This window comes from Mauremys mutica, chromosome 20 (genome assembly GCF_020497125.1).
Source record: "Mauremys mutica isolate MM-2020 ecotype Southern chromosome 20, ASM2049712v1, whole genome shotgun sequence".
NCBI classification, from domain to species: domain Eukaryota; kingdom Metazoa; phylum Chordata; order Testudines; family Geoemydidae; genus Mauremys; species Mauremys mutica.
In genome coordinates, this window is record NC_059091.1 from 21,099,642 (window position 1) to 21,111,890 (window position 12,249).

At 54.7% G+C, this 12,249-nt stretch overlaps 1 pseudogene; it reads right to left on the bottom strand.

The window, feature by feature from the left end:
* The window catches only part of LOC123353825, a 47,318-nt pseudogene that overhangs the window by 3,921 nt on the left and 31,148 nt on the right, over nt 1-12,249 (bottom strand).

Consider the following 12,249-nt stretch of genomic DNA (forward strand, 5'->3'; position numbering starts at 1 on the left):
CCACCCAGTTCAGATAAATAATTGTGCCTAGGTCTTATCATCGGTAGATCTCAAATTAGGTCAGTATCGTTGTCCCCATTTTGTAATTGGGGAAACTGAGGCATAGAAGGGCTACAACCTGCCCGAGGTCACCCAGCGGGCCAGAGGCAGGAATAGATTCCAGCTCTGCTGAGTCCCAGCCCAGAGCCCCCATCTCTGTATCAGACAAGGCACGTGGTAGAGTTCACACATACCCCGTTATGTGGCCTGCTTCTTCTCTCCTGCTGCTACGCTCATTGCGGTTATCTCGGCCCGGCTCAGGAGTTCATTGCCTCTGGGATGACTGGCAGATCTCACCCCCCAGCTTTGGCCCTCCCCTGGACAACAGCCCACCAGGAGAAATGAAACCAGAACATAGGGCCTGTCTTACCGTAATCCACCCCAGCCTCGCACGCGGCTTCGATGCGGACGGAGATGTCAGCAGGGGGGTGTTTAAATTTCTTGATCAGGCTGCATTTCTCTGGGGACAGAGGCAGACGATCCTAGTGATGTGGCAGGTTTACAGCCCCTTTCACACTGGGCTTTCGCTGCCCCTTACAGACATGAATGAATTCAGCTTCACAGCCCCCCCCTCCCCAGGTGACAGGTGGGTGTCAGCCTCATTGCCCAGACGAGGAAGCTGTGGCATAAACAGGACAATGAGTTTGCCCTAGGTCACGTGATGAATCAATGGCAGAGGTGGGAATAGAACCCAGGAGTCCTGACTCCCAGCCCTCCACTGCTCTGACCACTAGTCCCCACTCGCTTCCCAGAGCAGGGAATAGAAACCTGGAGTCCTGACACCCAGGCCTGTGCCCCCTCCATGTGGAAAGGTCCCAGAGGCAGCCAGAGATCAGGGCCTGGCCAAGGAGGAGAGGTCTCTTTGCATGTTATCTCCGTGAAGGTGGGAACTGGAAGCGTCCACAGATTCTCCCCACTGGAGAACCACAGAGGGAGCGTTCTAGGAGCGCAGTCTGGACCCAGACCCATTAGATCCCCCAAGCTCGCTCCAAGCCGAGAGCTGCTGATCCCTGAGCTGCCATCGGCCGGCACCCGGCAGGGCTAGCGCATTGGTGCTGCATCCCCGGTACTCTCACTGGCCCAAGCCCACGAGGTCAGTTGCAGTTCCAGCCTGTAGCATAGAAGCCGGTGAAGGGACAGAGCAGAGAAATCGTCCCCTCCCTTTGGTCTCCCTTTACCTTCCATGCAACGGCAGGCGTCTTCCTCACACAGCACTTTCAGCAAGCCGCTGCCTTGGGTTGGGTGGTAAAATTTTGTGCAGCGGTTTTCTGAGAGAGAGAGAAAAGGTTTGTTACTCTGGAATCAGAGTCCCCATTGTGCACAGACACAGTGAGACACAGACCCCTGTGATCAGGGCCCCCTGGTGCCGGATGCTGCACGAACAGTGAGAGCCAGTCCCTGCCCCAAAGAGCTACAAGTTAAGGATGGGTTATTCTGTCCGGAAAATCTGGCTTTGATTCCCTGGGGAATCGCTTTGTGTACTTTAGGATTTTATCCAGCTGCCTGTCACCATAGCATCTGGGCATCTTCCATGTAAAATCACTAGCAAAGTCCTTTGTGAACCTAATGGAGTCTCTGACTCTTCTCCCTTTTTGGAGCTAACACTCAGCTGGGGAAGGAGTTTGTGGTTTGATTTTATTTTTGAGATTTTATTTCTGTTGCCCATCCTGTACTGCCCCCTCCTGGCCTAGTGTGGCACTGCAAGCGCATTCTGCTTCCGTTTCTCTTTAGAACTCCACACACTGCAAAAATGTAGACGTCCAAATTCCCCTGCCCTGGTTCTTTACTAAATACAAATAAACCTGAATTAAAGGATTTTCCCTTAGGGTCAGGGGTTGCACAGCCACCTGCCTTTATGGGGCCTGTATTTCTCCCAGAGCAACTCACCCTTAGGAGAGCTTCTTTCTCTAGCAGCACCTCCTCCTGATGAAGGGCTTTTATCGTGCCCAGGTGCTCGTTAGTCATTTGACTACCCAGGTGGGATCATTCCCCTTAAATTAGCTCCTCACAGGTCTGGATGCCCTGGTTTAAAGAGGCCAGCAAACTGGTGATCATTTCCTTTTGGGGTGGGGAGCAGAAGGGGGTGAAGGTGTTAGGCTTATGGTGGAAAGGCTTTTTCCAGAAAGGAAACTGAGACACAGAGCAATGAAGCGACTTGTCCAAGGTCACCCAGGGAATCAGTGGCAAAGGAACCCAGGAGTCCTGACTCCCAGCCCCCACTGCTCTAACCAGAGCTGGGAAGAGAACCCAGGTTTCCCCTAGTCCCAGCTGCAAAACTCGGAAGGTAGCTCAAGAAAAGAAGCTGTCACTGTAGCTGAGCACCGCCTGAGCTTTAAAGCTGTTTCTGAGGCAGAGCTATTATCCCTATGTTAGGAATGGGGAAACCGAGTCACAGAGCGACACGGTCAAAAGCAGAGCTGGGGCGTCAAACGCAGATCTCCTGCCTCACAGGCTCATGCCCCATGCACTGCACTGTCTTGCTTTCCTGAAGAGCAGGGGTGGCTCTAGGAATTTGGCCGCCCCAAGCAGTCATGCCTGCGGGAGGTGCACCGGAGCCGAGGGACCAGCGGACTCCCGCAGGCATGACTGCGGAGGGTCCGCTGGTCCCGCAGCTCCAGTGGACCTCCCGCAGCTGCGGAGGGTTCGCTGGTCCCGCGGCTCCGGTGGAGCATCCGCAGTCATACCTGCAGGAGGTCCGCTGGTCCTGCGGCTCCGCTGGACCTCCCGCAGGCATGTCTGCGGGAGGTCCGCCGGAGCCGCCTGCCGCCCTACCGGGAAAATGCCGTCCCACGCGCACGCTTGGCGCGCTGGGGTCTGGAGCCGGCCCTGCTGAAGAGCCAGGGGGGTGATAAAGCCTGTCCTGATTCGGTAAAGCAGCACAGCAGGGCTCTGTCTGACTGTTCGCTGGGGCCAGCGTGCTTTGCTGGGCACTAACGAGACGCGTGAGTGATGAATGCTCTAACCCAGGGAGTAGTACTCGTACACCGTCACGGCCGCCGGCTGGATCAGACCCACTTCGAAGTGCTGGTGAGCTTTAAACTTCAGACACTCCGTCTCTTTGCTGGACACCTAGGGAGGAAGAGAAAGGCCCTTAGGAGCTGGAATGGCCCCGTCATTGCAGGCAGGAGAGAGCGCCAATAAGGGGGGAAAGGGCCTGATTCCCAGTTGCTCCACTCTGCACTTGGCACAGGGGGCATAAGGGGGTGGAGGGGGCTTTAAACCCCACCCCCCTTTGTGACATCACTCGTGTGACTGTGCAGGGCCCTAGTGTACATTAGAGCCGCTTCAGGGCTGCTCTGACCAGAGAATAGCCACAGCACGGTGTGTCCATTCATAGACTATCAGGCTTGGAAGGGACCTCAGGAGGTCGTCTTCTGGCCAGGTGCCTGATCTGCCCCCTGCACTGGGAACTGGGAGCACGGTGGATGCTGGATCCTTACACAGTTTGGGGAGACCCCCCCTCCCCAAATTAGAAAAAATTAGAGGGAACATTGCCCCCCACCCCCAATCAGGGGCTTCTGGGAGCCACCCCAATAGAAATATGGGTCACACTTTGTAATTGGAATCTTGGTCTGAAGGGTTCATGCATGATGAATGGAGGATGTCCCCATATCAGCCAGGAGCAGGATGTGCTGCAGACGGCTCTCAGCAGAAGCTGTTAAGGCTGTGTCTACACAGCAATTGGGAGGTGTCACCCCCAGCTTGGGTAGCTGCACACGTGAGCTAGTGCCTGAAAACGGAAGCTTCATAAGCATGACCGCAGCCTCACGAGTGACAGCAGCTCAGGCTGGTTGCCCCACTACAGTCTGGTCTGAGATGCGAGGGAGGCTAGGCACCGCAGTCACACTGCGATCTTTAGCGCACTAGCTCGCAGAGCTAGCATGCATCGGGCTACCCGAGCAGGGAATCACACCTTCAGCTGTAGTGTAGACGTCCCCAGAGATGGGTTAAGCAACCTACTGATCTGCTGGGCTCCATAACAATTGATTGGCCATTTATCAGTTGCTCTCAAGCATTTATTAATCCATTATCAGTCAGACCTTAATATTAAGGATATGTCTACACTACGAAATTAGGTTGATTTTATAGAAGTCGATTTTTTTACAATTCAATTTTATACAGTCTATTGTGTGTGTCCACACTAAGCGCATTAAGTCGGCGGAGTGTGTCCTCACTACCGTGGCTAGCATCAACTTACGGAGCGGTGCACTGTGGGTAGCTATTCCACAGTTCCCACATTCTCCACTGCCCATTGGAATTCTGGGTTAAGCTCTCAATGCCTGATGGGGCGAAAACTTTGTCGCGGGTGGTTTTGGGTACATGTCGTCAGGCCCCCGCTCCCATTCCGTGAAAGCAACGGCAGACAATCGTTTCGTGACTTTTTTCTGGGGTCCTGTCTGCCGGACCCACGCAGCCCGCTGCCTGCCTGGACGTTTGGAGCCCCAGGCAGGCAGTGGGCTGAGCGGGGCCAGCGGCTGGAGCCCCAGACCGGCAGGGGGCTGGGCAACTCAGCCCGCTGCTGATCTGGGCTCCGTCCGCCGGCTCCTGCCAGCCGGGGTCCCGCTCAGCCCCGCTCAGCTGGCAGACCTCGGTGAGGTCGATCAGGGGTGCCTGGACAGACATGGCTGTCCTCCTCTTAGAGCACCGAATGGGAGCGACTCCAGGTCATTCTCTTCTTTAAGTTTCGTCTCATGGAGATTCAGTCCTGCCTGGAATATCGTGAGCTGGAGGCTTCTGCCTCAGGCTGCTCTCCCAGCCGGCAGCACCGCGCGGTCGCACCTACCCCAGCCTGCCCCTTGCTCCCATGGCTCATGAAGCCTGCACAGTAGCAAGGAGCAGTTCAACTTGTGGAATGGCAAATCCAGAACGAAGGATTGCACTCTATGGGCCACGTTAAGGTTATTTCAGTCCTAGATGGCATTTAGTCCCTATAAAAGGCTTCATGAAAATGTTTCCCCGCCCCTAACAAAAATATTAATTTACCAGAGCAGCTGAAAGGGTAAGGAACCCGGGGCTATAACTTAAAGAGAGCTTCCATATTATTTAACTCATAATTGATATAATTCAAAGTAAAAATTTCACAGCGCGGTTGTTCTAAGACTAAAAATGCAAGAGGGGAGTCAGAAAAAGGAACAGTGACCTGTTTCTGCCTGGTTTCAGACCAGGGTTGTTTCGTGTGTTAGGTGAATATGATAACCACTACACTGCAGGGCTTTTGAGTGTTAGGTGAACATGATAACCACTACACTACGGGGCTTCTCTTTTTTTGCCACAGACTTTGTCGAATGCACAGGAATGTTTTCTCTAGCTACAGAACCCCCCTAATGCAATGTCTGTATCTCATAGAATCATAGAACTTAAGATCAGAAGGGACCATTATGATCATCTAGTCTGACCTCCCACAAGATGCAGGCCACAAAAGCTGACCCACCCACTCCTGAAATAATTCTCTCCCTTGACTCAGCTGTTGAAGTCCCCAAATCCTGATTTAAAGACTTCAAGTAGCAGATAATCCTCCAGCAAGCGACCCCTGCCCCATGCTGTGGAGGAAGGCGAAAAACCTCCAGGGCCACTGCCAATCTACCCTGGAGGAAAATTCCTTCCCGACCCCAAATATGGCGATCAGCTGAACCCCGAGCATGCGGGCAAGACTCTCCAGCCAGACACTCAGGAAAAATACTTTCAGTATCCCAACATTGACCCTCGGTACTAATTACCAGTGGTCGCACATTATTGACCTATTGACTAAATCATGTTATCCTATCAAACCATTCCCTCCATAAACTTATCAAGCTTAATCTTAAAGCCAGAGAGGTCCTTCGCCCCCACTGTTTCCCTTCCTGCTCACAAAGCGGTCATGCCCCCGCCCAAGGCTGACACAGCGTGGAGTGCATGTGACACAGCGACCTGGCTCAGGCAGGATCGCTAGCGAGGCATGATAGTTTTGCCGTTAAGCAAGCACAGCTATTCTTTCCTGGCCTCTGCCACTCAATGCCTCCATGCATTATGCTGTGCCCAGCCCTATCAATGCGGCAGGACTGCATGAGCTTGGAAAATATGTCATCGCAAGTGTGTTTTTTTCACCTTCTAATCTGCGATAACCTCAGGGATGGAGATGATACATTCTGGTGGGACTGCATGGTCACCTGTGCTGCTGAGTTCGCCACGCTGGCCAAACAGAAAATGAAATTCAAAAGTTCCCAGGGCTTTTCCTGTGTACCTGGCTAGTGCATTGGAGTTCAAAGTGCTGTCCAGAGCGGTCACAATGGAGCACTCTGGGATAGCTCCTGGAGGCCAATACCGTCAAATTGTGTCCACATTACCCCAAATTCGACCCGGCGATGTCGATTTCAGCGCTAATCCCTTCGTCGGGGAGGAGTACAGAAATCAATTTTAAGAGCCCTTTAAGTCGACAAAAATGGCTTCGTCGTGTGGACGGGTGCAGGGTTAAATCGCTCTAACGCTGCTAAATTCAACCTAAATTCGTAGTGTAGACCAGGGCTAAATGTGACGGAAAGAAAGAAAGAAAGAAAGAAAGAAAGAAAGAAAGAAAGAAAGAAAGAAGTGGGGGATGGCCAAGACATACCTTGTCTAGATAGAGGATGAGGGAGCCTCTGTCAGACAGGTCCGTGTCCAGTTCAAACTTGGAGATGTATTTGTCCACACGGTTCGTGAGCTGGGCATGGAAACCAAAGGGATCAGCCAGTAGAATCTGCAAGCTGGATGGTGCCCACTTCGGCCCCCAACTCTGCCAAAGCTTTGGGGGTGCCCAGCTCTGCCCTTCCTGGCTTTGTACCCCCTTCCCCACCCCGTACTATCTGCTTCTTGCTCTCCACTCTGATCCCATGAACAAGGCTTGGCCGACTGACATCCCCAGGATCTGATTCCTCTTGTGACACCTGGTCAGGGCATCAACAAGTGGGAGTTCTCCTGCGCTTCTCACCCTCTCCGGAAGTGGTTCAACCCTGCCTGGGAGGGACCCCGCATTAGGAACGAGAGGGGAGCACCATCTCCGTGGTCCGTCCGAGACAGGGGCTGCCAACGAGGGGGCTGGTCCGTGCCAATGACACAGTGACATTCCTGTCCCACTAGGAACCGGGCTGAGAACCCACCAAACAGCCACCAGCTGAGAACAGCTACCGCTGCCCCAAGCTGGGTCGGGGTCTGTGACCTAGGATGACCCAGAGGTGAAAGGCACCAAGCCCCTGAGTCATGACCCAGCCAGCATCAGGAGGTTGTGATGCCCTCCCCAGATTGCTAAATTTGTGTGTGTGTGATCCTGGCATGGAAGAGTTTAACCCCCCTGCCTGAACCACCACCACCACCACCACTCTTAGCTTGGTCCCAGGGGAGCAGCCGACTCCCCGCACGTTGAGGGGGTGGGGCTCACCCTATCCAAGTCGTCCATGTCCGGAGAGAAGCCGGTGGGCATGGAGACATCCAGGATGGTCATGGTGGAGTCCACCGCTCCCAGGAACCTGGAGGATGCAGAGAGGATTTGGCTAGGAAAACACCCGCCAGGCAACAAAGCTGATCCCTCTATGGAGGCCACTGGCACTGATGAGTGGACACTGGCTGGACCAAGCCACTGGGGAGGCCGCTACCCAGCAGGCTGTCTCCACGGCCCTTCCTGGCTGCCGCAGGAGAGGGGACGCATGGGTCCCAAGCAGCACCAATTCGGGCATCGATGGCTGCCGGACAAACCTCCGTGGGGAGCAGCGGGGGGTGGGGAAAGCATTGCTACAGGGACAGTAACCACTAGAGCAGGGGGGTCTCAAACTTCATTGCATTGCGACCCCCTTCTGACAAGAAAAATTACTACACGACCCCAGGAGGGGGGACTGAAGCCTGAGTCTGCCTGAGCCCCACCAGCTCTGAGTCTGCTTCAGCCCCAGGCCCCAGCAAGTCTAATGCCAGCCCTGGCGACCCCAATAAAACGGGGCTGGTCCGTGACCCACCATTTGAGATCCGCTGCATGAAACGGAGACATGGCCGCATGCCTCAAGCCAGGATCTGACACACTCCCCACCATTCTAGGGTGGGGACCGGCTGTGGCGGGGGAGATGGCCGGGGGTGACTCACCGCATGCAGATCTGGATGAACACAGAGTCCAGGGCCCCTTCTGGCTTCTTGGCTGCAAAGACCCAGCAACACAGCAGGGGGGTCACATTCTTGTCTCATCAGTGGTGTCCCCCCCTCCCTCCCCCACCCACCTCCCAGCACATTTAAAAATGGGTCCGGAGAGGAAACGCACCAGGATCGTCCCAAATTTATTCCCAGGGGAGTACTCCCCGCTCCTCAGGGATTCCCCCAGCCCCCTTACAGACACAGTCACACAAGATGGGTACCAAACTATCCCAGCCTGTTCTACGCTGGTCCTTATCCTGCTCCCATCACCGCAGTGTCTGGGCACCTTCCAGTCACTCATTTAAGCGACATGATTCTCATCTGTCCTGTGTGGTTCCCTGTCTCTCTTTCAGTGCCTCTTTGTCCTTGTTTTGGGAAGTGCCTGGGGCCAGACAGTTAAAGGTACGTTGGTGTCTAACTCTCCCTGATTTCAATAGGAGCTAGGAGCCTAAATACCTTTAAATATCTGCCCCTTTGAGAGCCACTGATGAAACGCACTAGATAAGAGCTCCAGGTTATTGCTCTTGTCACATGGGACTTCTCCTCTCTCTTCGAAGTATTTCTCTGGGCCCCATCGTCCTAGTATCTGAGCACCTCACAGTCTGTCCTCCTTGTGGGGGAGGGAAGTCCCATTTCCAGATAGGGAAACTGAGGCACAGAGAGACTATATGACCGGCCCAAAGTCCAACAGGAATCTGTGGCAGAGCAGAATTGAACCGTGGATCCTTGACTAGCCTCCTTCCTCTGACGGCATCTGTATGGATCTCTATCACATCCTCCCTTTGGGTAAACAGCCCTAATCTTTTCAATCTCTGATACAGTTTTCCAGCGAAGTGTCAATTGTGTCTAGTTTGTTTGCCAAGTGCAGTTGCTTCATTCACGAGAAAAAAAAGGACCTTGTGGTTACTGGCATGCAAACCAGGAGCCCCAGGGTCTAGTCCCAGCTGTGGCAGAGGGGAGAGGTCTAATGGTTCGAGCAGGGGGCTAGGACTCAAAACTCTTAGATTCTATCCTTGCCTCTGGGAGGGGAATAGGGTTTAATGGTCCAGGTGGGGCATAGGAGCCGGGGTTCTAACTCAACTGTGCTGCTGAGTGACCTGTGCCTCAGTTTCCCCGTCTCTAACGTGGCTAACACTTCCCCCACCACACTGGGGCATAGTTAGGTTCTGAGATCAAAGCCTGTAGAGGAAGCAGTTTTTCTTTCAGTGGGGAAATTCATCCACACCCCAACCTGCTTCCCCAGCCCCTTGCGGCTCCTGGCTGATCATGAGCCAAGGGGACCATTTCTGGGAGACCCCCTTGCCCAAACGTGGCCTGTGCACCCCTGCTCCAAGCAAGCCCCAAGCAAGCAGCTGGAACCCGGGTCTGAAACAGCCTCAGTCCCAACAGCTTGTGATGCTGTCGGATTGAACTGATGAAGGAGAATGCCACTGTTACACAATTGCAACAAGCCTTGTCAAAGCCTGTCATGTGAGGTGTCAATGGAAAGGTGATGATTTGCTACGTAGGATTGTCCTGTTTATATGCATGTATTATCTGTGTACCTAAAGTTATGACTATTGGCCAGGGACTTGTATCTTACACCTGTGCTGTATTCCTGGGCAACACCCATCAGATAAGATTTACATCAAGGCTAGACAGCTGTGGGGTGATGGCCCATTAAGGACACTTCACTCTAACGATGGGCCACAGGCAATGGCTGCCCCTGTGAATGATCAAACTTCCCAAGGAGGGGTGATCTGCCCATGTGACCCGGACTCCATCTCAGGCCAGTAACTTCATCCCCAGGCACATGGCAGAGGATATAAAAGACCCCTGAGATGGCTTCATTTTGCCACTTTCCTGCCCTGGTTCTCTGGCCTGTGGATTTACAATTAGAAGGAGCATTTTGAACTATGGACTGTTCCCAGAGAGACTTTACAAGCCAGCCGTCTACTCCATCATTGTTACAGGACTTTGCAATTATTTGTATGTATATGATCTATTAACCATTCTTTTCTTTTCTTTTCTTATTAAACCTTTAGTTTTAGTTACTACAGGATTGGCATCAAGATGATTATTGGGTAAAATCCGAGTTATAGATTGACCTGGCTAGGTGGCTTATCTCTTCGGATGAGAAGGACCCTACAACTGGAGGAAATTGGTTTTCAGTAACCACTCATCATAAAGTCTAGTGCCTGGGGGTCAGGGCCGGTGCTACCATTAAGGCGAACTAGGCGGTTGCCCTGGGCGCCAAGATTTGGGGGCGCCAAAAAGCAGTGCCTCCAATTTCTTTTTTTCCAGTGGTTCCTCCCCGAGCGCGTGGTCGCTGCTCCACTTCTCCCGCCTCCCAGGCTTGCAGCGCCAATCAGCTGTTTGGCACCGCAAGCCTGGGAGGAGAATTAGAGCGGAGGGTGGCGTGCTTAGGGAGGAGGCGGAGCAGAGGTGAGCTGGGGTGGGAAGCTGCCGCGGGGGGGGCGGGGGGGAAGCTGCCGCGAGGGGGAGGGGGCGCAATGTGGAAGTTTTGCCTAGGTCGCGAAACTTCCTTGCACCGGCCCTGCTGGGTGGTGAGCCAAACCTTTACTTTTCTTACTGGCTTGCTATAATTTCGTGACAGAATAACCACCGGTGGGGGGTGAGTCTGCTCTATTCTTCACCAGTTTGTCCTGAATCTCAGCTGTGACCCACTGAGGCCTGGTGACAGGGCTCTGTCCCTCAGCCAGCTCGGAAAAGGGGGAAGCTGCATGGAGGTTAACCCCTTTCTCACCGGGGTCTTGCGGCCTGGTACCCCTCAAACCAGTCCCCTCTCCCCCGATCAGGAATCCCAGCTCTTTACCATCAGGCGCCCTTTGCACAGAGACGCTGAAGTCAAACTTCTTGCAGGCTGCCACCCCCTCCGTCAGGGGCGTGTAATAAACCGTCATCACCTGAGAAAGAAAGGGGCGATGAGGGGAGGGATATTAACCAGGCTGCTCCGGCCCAGGGGTCTACAGGGAGGGGTCTCGGGGAAAGCCAGGCTGTCGCCGGATTCCCAGGGCCAGATAGAAATGACCAGACCCGAGAGAAGCTCGGGATGGGGGAGAGAGGGACAGAACAAGGGACGTGGCCTCCCCAAATCACATCATTGCCTGGCAGCCCTGCTCAGATCCATCCAGCAGGGGGCAGTGCTGAGATGGGGGGGGTTGCTGCCCCCTCAGATCCAGGAGGACCCCCGCCAGCTGGGGAAATGGGCTTTCAGAGCCACGTACTGTACGTCCAGGAGCGCCCTAGGCCGACGGGAGGGTTCTCAGCAGCCCATACGTACCGACAGGGTCCCTTGGCCATGTCCCTTGGCCGAGATGGTGAAGCCGTCGGTCAGCTTGGTCTGTGGGAGTGGGTAGGTTAGCGTCCACGTCGTCTGAGACACAAGTGGTTTGTTCCCCGGGCAAGGCTGGGTTTCCAGCCCCCTGCCCATGGCATCCCCTCACCCTAAGGCCATCCCCCTCCCCGCCTCTTCACACATGGCCCATTTCCCACCCTCCCCGTGGCCTCTCTCCAGGGTGACCGTGCCATCCCCGCCCACGCAGGCGAGCCCGCTGCCATTCCACCGACCCCTCATGCCATTCACCCTCATCCATGTGGGGCGCTCAGCCCAGTTCCCCCCTCTCCACGCCCCTGGGACTTACCCGCTCCGTCCGGGCCACCATGGCGTTGTCCCTGTTGATCCTCCACAGCAGCGGCCTGCTCCGACCCGGCAGGTTAATGGAAACGTCCAGGGCCATGTCCTTGGTTTCCGACACATCCATCTGGTACTGGGCCAGAGCCTGGAAGACCATGATTGTGGCCTGGCGCGAGAAAGGGGCGCAGGGGTGAATACACAAGGACCCAGAGGGACGCCTAGCAAACCCGGCAGCAAGACCCCTGCAGCCGGGGCGGATGGGGCGCAGGGAGGCTAGAAATCCAGTGGCGGCTCCAGGGAGGCCAGTGGAAGCTACAGCTTTGGGGAGGTGGGTGGGGGTGTGGGCTCTACTCATCAGCTGGTGATTTGCGCTAAAAGAGGCTCAGGCCCCCTTTACGCCACGGCCACAAAGGGGAACTGTGCTGCTCCGGGGAGCAGTGACTAAG